General features: G+C 36.0%; 1 pseudogene; it reads right to left on the minus strand.

Annotated features, from left to right (window-relative positions):
• Positions 1–4,446: 4,446 nt before the first annotated feature.
• LOC118714658 lies at positions 4,447–4,547 on the minus strand (annotated as a pseudogene).
• Positions 4,548–8,202: the final 3,655 nt, after the last annotated feature.

The raw sequence follows: 8,202 nt of genomic DNA on the forward strand, positions 1-8,202 counted from the left end.
TGAAAGAAATAAAATATAAGAAAATAATTAAGTTCTAGAGTAGTAAAGTACCTAGTAAAGGAGACTGAGTTAGAGTAGTTACTGGGTAGGAGAAAAACCAGGAGAATGTGGCAGTCTGAAAAGTAGCAGAGAAAAACTTATTAAGAATGAAATGGTCAACTCATTGTTGCTGGAAGAACAAATCATATGAGGAATGATAAAATAAAAAATAAAAAAGATCCTTTTTCTCTGGCAAAATAGAGTTCACTGATAACCTTGACAAGAGTAATTTCAACAAAGTGTATAGGAAGAAACACCAATGGACTGAGTTGAGGAACTACTGAAGTCATTATTAGGATCTTATACTGGTATAGCTGGAGATTTTTGTAAGAGAAAATTACAATGTCTGTGCAAACAAGGAAGCTTAAGGCAACTCCTGTGTGGCACTTATCAACCTGCCCTTCTCCTCCATGGCCAGAGATGAGTGGGTAAAGCCTTTGAGAAGTTTGTTCTGCTTTACTAGTATGTAAAGCCCAGTGATAAGAGGCCGGATAGTTCAAAGTCTCTCTCCTGTCTGCCTTTGAAGTACAAAATGTAAACAGTTCATGGAAACCGAAGTTGTAAAGATACACAAAGCAAGGCCTTGAGACTGACGTTTTGAAGAATGGGTTCTGGAGCAACAGAAGTCACAAACAGGTAGAAGCTCTGAGTTCCAAAAGAACTATGCAGTACCAAGGAGACAATATCCATTTCTTGGCTGTAAGACCCGTGGCTTGGAGAACACAGATGAGATTAGCAATAGTGAAATGTCCACAACCTCCTAAAGCTAACATCTCGAAGATGCCTCAGATTCACGAGCTCCATTTCCAGTTTGGGTGCCTTGGTTCCTGCTCCCTCGTGTGGTCTTGTTCTATGGATCCCACAGGCCTAACTTATTGTTGTTTACCACTGTAGCACTTGCTTCCTTATAATAGACAGTTAACCTTGGAGATTCCTGTGCGTTTCTGTCCTATGCAATCAACAGATTCTCACTAATACAAGAGACTATGCAGAATGAATAGGTTACCAGATGCTTAAAAAAAACAAGCTAACTGTTAGCCACTGACAGCACATTCACAAAATTAGTGGATTCAAGAAGTGATGTAGGAAATAAAAAGAAAAACTATTAATGTGCTTCTTAGAGTGATTTGTTGAGTTACTTGCATTATACTCATTCTCTTCACACCAGAAAATAATGAAGCATTGAAAACTAGAAGGCAGGTCAGTTGATTCTCTACAGCAGTAAGGGACAAGGATACCTTTGATTTCGACCCTTTATATTGTTACTGATGACTGAGAGGAGTTGATAACTTTAAGTATTATCTAATCATTAATGTGTTAGAAATGAAGGAAAAAATTTTTCCAGAAAAATATCTTAATTTACAACTTTTAAAAAATTAGATGCACTTTATCTCATCCTTACTCATTTTATTTTTTCCAAACATTACTGGCATTTTTGCCAACAGAATTATTATTTTTATGTAAGTATCTTGATACAGGACTACAGAAAAAAAATACTGGTTCCTCTACCAAAAGAAAACACACACACACACTAAATAAATAAATAAATAAACAAACAAACAAACAAACAGACAGAGAAACAAACAAACAGACAGACAAACAAAAAAAAAACAAGAAAGTCTAGCTGGGCTGATGGGGCTCATTGGTTGAACGTTGATCTATGAACCAAGAGGTCGCTGTTTAATTCCCAGCCAGGACACATGCACAGGTTGTGGGCTAGATTACTGGTGTGGGGTGTGCAGGAGGCAGCCGATCAATGATTCTCTCTCATCTTTAATGTATTTCTCTCTCCTTCTCTCCCTTCCCCCTTCCTCTCTGAAATCAATAAAAATATATTTTTAAAAACACACAAGAAATTCAATATGGTTTCAATGTAGATGAGAAAATTTCATAATTAAACCTTTCTTTTGGCAAAGCAATGAAGCTTTAGAAAGTTACATTCTAAACACGGCCATAAATAAATAGATAGATAGATGATAGATAGATAGATAGATAGATAGATATATAGATAATAGATAATAGCAAAATGTAACAAAGAAATTTTGTAAAAGACTCCCATAAAGTGCTGAAAGATTATCAAAATACGTCTGCCAACGTTGTAGTATGTAGGATCATGAAACAGGCTTTTCGCCCTTAAACATATGACAGATCTTCTCTTAAGGATGCTAAATATACTCTGCGGAATGCGAAGGGGCTTTTCCACTAACCAGATAATGTGACCGTGAGCCCCTTCAGCTGAGCTCACCATTAAGGCGACCAAACAGCTGCAACGAAAAACCCGAGCTGCTTCCGAGCTTGTTTTTGTCACAATCTGTTCCCTAAAGTAGGGGTGTCGAACTCAATCAGAGAAGGGGCCAAAATCTAAAATCCAGCCTAAATCGCGGGCCGAATGGTTTACTGAACAGTCATAAACTGTCATTGTGATGGAAATGCAGCGGAGTGCAGTGATGACAGCGCGGTGTGGGCCACATTTCAAGGCCTGGCGGGCCAGATTTGGCCCGCGGGCCTTGTGTTTGACACATGTGCCCTAAAGAGTCAAAGGATTCCACAGGAAGCGTAAGTTTTCTTAGAGAAGACGCTAATACCAATATTTGATATTTCCTCCTGCTGTATAAGTAAACCTCAGAGAAATGATTAAATTGCTTTTCCTTTCAATCAACAGTGTAACCTAGAGTGACTTCCCTGACATTCTGAAAAAGCAAAGAGTTGTAGACATTTATTTGCTAAATGTTTCTTGATTATTTTTCATGTCTCTTCCTTACACAGACTTCCACATTTCTGAAAATAGATTACCTGTTTCCCTAAATACTCTATACACTGGACATAAGTGGTAGAATAATAAACCTCAAAGTTAAAAGAGGCCTTGAAGATAATTTATTTCAGGAATCTTACTGATGCTTCCATATTGGCCACCTCTTCTAGTTGTTCAAGTTAATATTCCCATGCCTTTAATGGAGAAACTACCTCTAGTTTTTTAAAGTTCTCCCATGAGACACCAGGGATTTTATTTTAATTATTTTGTATTTTGTATTCAAACTGAAACAAGATTTCTAATACTTCCATACTTTCGCCATGCTGATGCCATTCAAGCCTGTTAACCCAGGCATCTGCACTCCTAGCCTATGCCTCCATCAGAGGCTCTGACATTAAGAAAGGGCTCATACTCACACTTACCTGGTTTTATTTTTACTTCCACAGCCATAACTAAAGGGTAGTAACCTATAAGTAGGGTGACTATCTAGCCTGTTTCGCCTCAGAGAGGACAACATATCTTCTTTTGTTCTAATCAGAGTATTTGTTACCTGCATCCTTTCATTTTCAAAATGGCCCTATTTGGACAACATACTATATAGGCTCACCCTAACTATAAGTGTTATTTATTCTCTTCCAACTTGGTCTGTGAGCACTCTTTCCACTGTTACCAAGTGATCAACCACCTCACCAGTACCCTTTCTGATTATAGCCAAAATGCAGAAGTAATTAAATGTAAAATAGTTTTTGAAATGGGTAAATGGTCCAAAGACAATAAGGCAAAATGCTCTATTATATATACTATGCAATTTTTTTTTCCAGTTCTTTCCAAATTCTAAACACTTTCTCCTCTGCTACTCTCCTTTTTTCTCTTCTTTCTGGATATTATATATATATATATATATATATATATATATATATATATATATGTATAATATTTAGGGTGTTTCCATATCTTGGCTATTGTGAATAATTCTGCAATCAACATGGGAGTGTTGCTTTATATTTGAGGCTGCTTGCGTGTAGTTTTAGAATGAGAAAGGTGAAAATAATAAATTGCCAAAGAGTTAAAGCCAAAAATATTCAGCAACAAAATCTTGGCATTGAATATGTAACAAATTATATTTGTCAAGCATTTCAACAAATAATTTCTCCCAAATTCCATTTTGAGTGCTATTTTAAAGTGCTATTTTGGTCTTCCATTACTATGGTTCCAAAAATAATAAAAACCGCAATAGTAAATTTCAATTTGATGCTCCTTTTCCTTCTAATTATTGTGGCTCTTTTTTGGCACAGAACTTCTGCCACTGATTGCATAAGAAGTGTTTTGTGTGGGAGACCATGTGGCTATTGAAGTGGAATATAAATATTCTACTTAATTTCTAGTCTTACATTTTCTTTGCTAGATATTAGTTTTCTAAAAGCAATTAAAGCTCCTAAATAGGACAAAAATTGGCAAAACAAAATCCAACATCATTTGTAGAGATTTCACTGGCCTTTTTCTCCATTTGCCTTCAGAGTATGGTAAGCTTTTCAAATATTGTTACCATCCATTGAATTTTCTGTTATAAAACATCAGACTTAAAAACTACATTTGAGACTTAGAGAATGAGTTAAGTCAGTCAACCAAGAGGGGCAATGGTTTGTATTTGTATATCCAGAAGTGGATTATTACAATCCCTGGATGTATAATAATCTTACCACTCAGTGTATATTTTGTAATGAACTATAGAAATGATCCCTGAAAGTATAGTCTTTCAGTGTATACTTTGTATAATAAAAGGCTAATTTGCAAATTGTCCCCTCAACCAGGAGTTCGATCAACAGGCAGGCTGGCCAACCACCCATGTCCCCTAACCCTGGCCAGGCTGGCCAGACCCCACCCATTCACGAATTCATGCACTGAGTGGCCAGATTATTATGTGTTCAGAGATCATAATAATCTGGCCACTGGGTGTATAATCTATGTAAAATTATATACCCTCACCTAATCCAAAGACTCATACATTGAATAAGCTGTTACTCCTCATCTTCTGGCTACCTTTTCTTCCCTAAATGTTTTGGCAAAGAAAAGTTAACTTGAGATGAGGCAAGAAAGTATGCAAACCTTTGGAGTTTGGAGGTGCTTTGTTTCAGAGGAGTAACCTATTTCTTTTCCGAATTCTGTTAGCCACCTTTTACATTTATTCACATCCCTGAATGTCAACTACTCTTGTTCAACGAACAATGTGCTACAACAATGAAACTATGTTTGAAAATTTAACATCTTAGGTCAATGTCTTATTTTATATTTAGATCACTGCTGATTGCTTAGATTTTTTACTTCTGGTAGAAAACCCAGACAGAAATCAACACAGTAAAGTTTAGAAAAGTTTCTGGGAAGTATTTCTAGATGATACTTACTGATACATGGGAATTAAGGCATGGTTTCTTTACCAATCACATAACATAAATATTCAAAACTATCCAAAATAATGTCTTGATGATGATATCCAAAATCCAACACATTTGGTTTCCTAAAGCAGCAAGCAATAAAAACATGTTTTGTAGAAAATTATACAGTTTATGCCAAGATGGGGTGGTGATTTTCATCAGCTTTTATGTTTAATGGTGATAAGATGTTATTACAGCTGTCATATCTAGTAGCTGTCATATAATCACATTTAAACATAGTCTTGGGGTAACAGAGGCCAGCTCAGTGATTTAGGGGGGAAAAAAGTATTTCCAGAAATGTTCCAAACATATCAAAGGAGGAAAATAAAGTCACTTATACAGAGGTACAATTAACTCAGTTCTCCCTCTAAGTCTAATGCCTGCAGAGAGAGACCAGTCTCTTCCTAGTATTACATGCAATATCATTTCTATGATTGTCACATCATTTTTCTCCTCAAGTTTTCCAGGGGTTTCCTGTCTCAAAGTGAAATATAAGTCCTTATGATGAGCGATAAAATCCTGCACAACCCAGCCATTCACCCATTCTGTGACTCCACCTACTTCCCACACTAGTGCGTACCCTGTTAGCTCCACTGGCCTCCTTGAAATTTCTCTAAAAGGGGTAAACAACCTTCTGCCTTAGGAACTTCAATTTACCATTTGCCTTGAGTGGAACATTCTTCCTCCAAATTTCTGCGTAATTCACTCTCAATTCTTTACTGTCTTTGGTCAAAGACTTACCTTGGCCATTTATAAGTGTGACTCTCTCTTCTGCATACCCCCTGCCCTCAATTTAGTCAAACCCTGAGCATCCTCTCTCCTCTTTCCTGGCCTCATATTTCTCCAAAAGGGTGTATTTCCTCTCCTGTTATGTTTCTTCTTATGTAACCTAAATAAGGTATGCATTAATTTTTTATTGAATGTATTTTACACCACTGGGGACTGAGCCCATAACCCAGGCATGTGCCCTTAATTGGAATCAAACCCGGGAACTTTCAGTCTGCAGGCCCATGCTCTATCCACTGAGCTAGCTAAGGCTCAATTTTATTTTATTAGCTGAAGTAAAGGTGGAATTCAGCCATTTATGAAATCATATTATGTCAAACATCAGTGAGTTTGCTGTTATTCTTAGTTATTCTACATCCTCTACTTTTTTTAAAAAAATATATTTTATTGATTTTACACAGAAAGAAATTGAGAGGGACAGAGAGTTAGAAACGTCGATGAGAGAGAAACATCGACCAGCTGCCTCTTGCACACCCCCTACTGGGGATGTGCCCGCATCCAAGGTACTTGCCCTTGACCGGAATCGAACCCGGGACCTTTCAGTCCGCAGGCCGACGCTCTATCCACTAAGCCAAACCGGTCCCGGCTACATCCTCTACTTTTAAGTTGCCTTTTAATTATTTAAAGAAGTCTCAGGTCATTTTATTGATCTTTATATTTCTATCTTCTTGCACTGTGCTTGGCACATACTAGATAATCAACTAATATTAGTTACATTGAAAAATGGATAGATTTTGCCCAGCAGGAATGGCTCAGTAGTTGAACATCAACCTATGAAACAAGAGGTCATGGTTGATTCCCGGTCAGGACACATGTTCAGGTTGCAGGCTCAATCCCCAGTATGGAGTGTGTAAAAGGCAGCTGATCAATGATTCTCTCTCATTATTGATGTTTCTATCTCTTTCTCCCTCTTCCTTCCTCTCTGAAATCAATAAAAATATATGTTTTTAAAAAAGAAAGGGGACAGATTTAGTAATAGAATTACTTGGTAATTAGTAGTTAGAAATAGTAATAAGCTGTTAAATACATATTTAAAAACAAGCACTCTATAATCTCTTATTTCTCTTATTTCAAAAAATACATAACTGTATTGAAACAAGCCATTTCTATGAATGAGCTTTCTGTTTCCGAAGGCATACTGATTTTTTTTTTTACTTTCTAGTTAAATTCTTACTTAATAGTGACATCAACAGGAAAATACCTTTTATATTAACTGTAATTTAAAGTCATAGTAGGAATTTCTCTTTACCATAGATCTAAAGAATATACATCTCTTAGCATTACATATGTCCTCATTGACAGATCCTATTAATATAGTGCAGATCTTCTGAACTTAGTAGCAGGTCATGAAAATAAAGCTCTATGCCAAAAAATAGAAAAGTGCTGGAGTTTCTCTATGTTCCTAAAATTAAAAGATTCTGTGATAAATTTAGTATGTTACATGTTGGTCTAAACTCTCTTAAAAGCTATTATCACTTTTTTAGGACTGCCATCACAAATTCCAACAAACTGGATGGCCAAAAACCACAAAAATGTACTGACTCATAGTTCTGGAGTCTAGGAGTCCAAAATCAAGGTGTCAACATTCTCTTAATCAGACATCACATGACATTCACCCCTTACATGGGGTGCTCACACCTGAAGAATACAGGTGTGATAGTAATTATGTATTTTATTTTACTTTATTGTGTTCCTTTGTTTAATATTTTGACTTTTAAGTGATTTTAATGGAACTTTTTATGTCCATAGATTTTCACTCTAGCTTGTTCTCAGACTGACTAATTTAATAACATTTTCTGCTATAAAATCAATTTAAATTAATGGCAAATACATCCCTACACAATGTCATTTTTGCCTTCATTATTTATATATTAATTGTCTCTGTTTAATAATTTATTTTCTTCCCTAAATGATTTGCTCTGCTACAGCTTTTATTTCTAATTGATTGTTGTGGTATTAAAGCCAAATGCTTAATATCTAATTTCATTTGCATATCAACGGAATCATAGTTCAAAAATGTGTTTTCAACCGTCTTCTTGAAATTTTGAGGTAAGTGAAAGGTATATTCACACAAATTTAGCTTTAACCCACACAACAAGAGTTGTTGAGTCAAATCACAGACTCTGTTACCCATAAATTCTCACAGCTTAAAGTAATCTTATACAGGCTGAAATGGCTTTATTTATCAGGGGA

This window comes from Pipistrellus kuhlii, unplaced genomic scaffold (genome assembly GCF_014108245.1).
Source record: "Pipistrellus kuhlii isolate mPipKuh1 unplaced genomic scaffold, mPipKuh1.p scaffold_m20_p_10, whole genome shotgun sequence".
NCBI lineage: Eukaryota > Metazoa > Chordata > Mammalia > Chiroptera > Vespertilionidae > Pipistrellus > Pipistrellus kuhlii.